Here is an 802-nt window from a genome sequence, read left to right on the forward strand (position 1 = left end):
ATTATAGTTCACGTGATCTCGGCCTAATCTGCAGGGAAATTTTCTTTAGGAAATTAAGAATTTTTAATCTCATTGTCAGTGATTCACCGACCTCTCAGTACAATGCTCGTACACAGTCACAGTTTGCATTGACTCATAGCCTTTTGATAGATCAGAATCCGTTTATTGTTCATTTTCGAGTAATCTCGTTCCATTTTTGGACTCTAAATAAAGCGACTCAACTTTCAAGTGTCATGCAACCAGGAAGCAACGAAAAAAATCAATTCCTTTCGTTCTGACTCATTTCGAGGAAGGAAAGGGTGGTCTTCCAGGTTGTGTGTGGTCGGGTTCCGCGCGGCCATGAGAACCCGTCGGGTCATCGGGAACAATGATCCGCGCGCGAAATATCGCCGAGGACGGAAGAACACGAGGGACAACAGCCCGGGAGCTCGTTGACTCTCGCGTCGCTTGACTCACAATCGGCCAGACCTTGACGAAGAGCGAAACAGGAACTCGGCGGGCTCCGCGCCAAGGCGAGCCACAAATCCACGTTACTTCTCTTTCTCTCTCACCAACTTTATGTCTGGCTGCATCCGCAAACCGTTCGGTTCTGAATAAACCAGGCTTTTTATGCCAGCAATTCCACTACTTTATGAATAATGTAATAAATCATGTAATAAATGTCTACGTATATTATAAATATGTGTAACAATATATATTTATATATACATGTACATATTTATAATACATGTAGAGATTTATTACATAATTTATACAAATTCATAAAGTCATATACATATAACTACATACACATAACATATAA

General features: G+C 40.9%; 1 protein-coding gene across 6 annotated transcripts in view; it reads left to right on the forward strand.

Moving 5' to 3' along the window:
• Nucleotides 1–802, forward strand: part of unc79 (UNC-79 domain-containing protein) — a 36,102-nt gene that overhangs the window by 675 nt on the left and 34,625 nt on the right. The gene's annotated exons all lie outside the window — the stretch shown is intronic.

The sequence above is a fragment of the Ceratina calcarata genome, unplaced genomic scaffold, assembly GCF_001652005.2.
Source record: "Ceratina calcarata isolate Rehan_Ccalc_2016 unplaced genomic scaffold, ASM165200v1 scaffold501.2, whole genome shotgun sequence".
Classification (NCBI taxonomy): domain Eukaryota; kingdom Metazoa; phylum Arthropoda; class Insecta; order Hymenoptera; family Apidae; genus Ceratina; species Ceratina calcarata.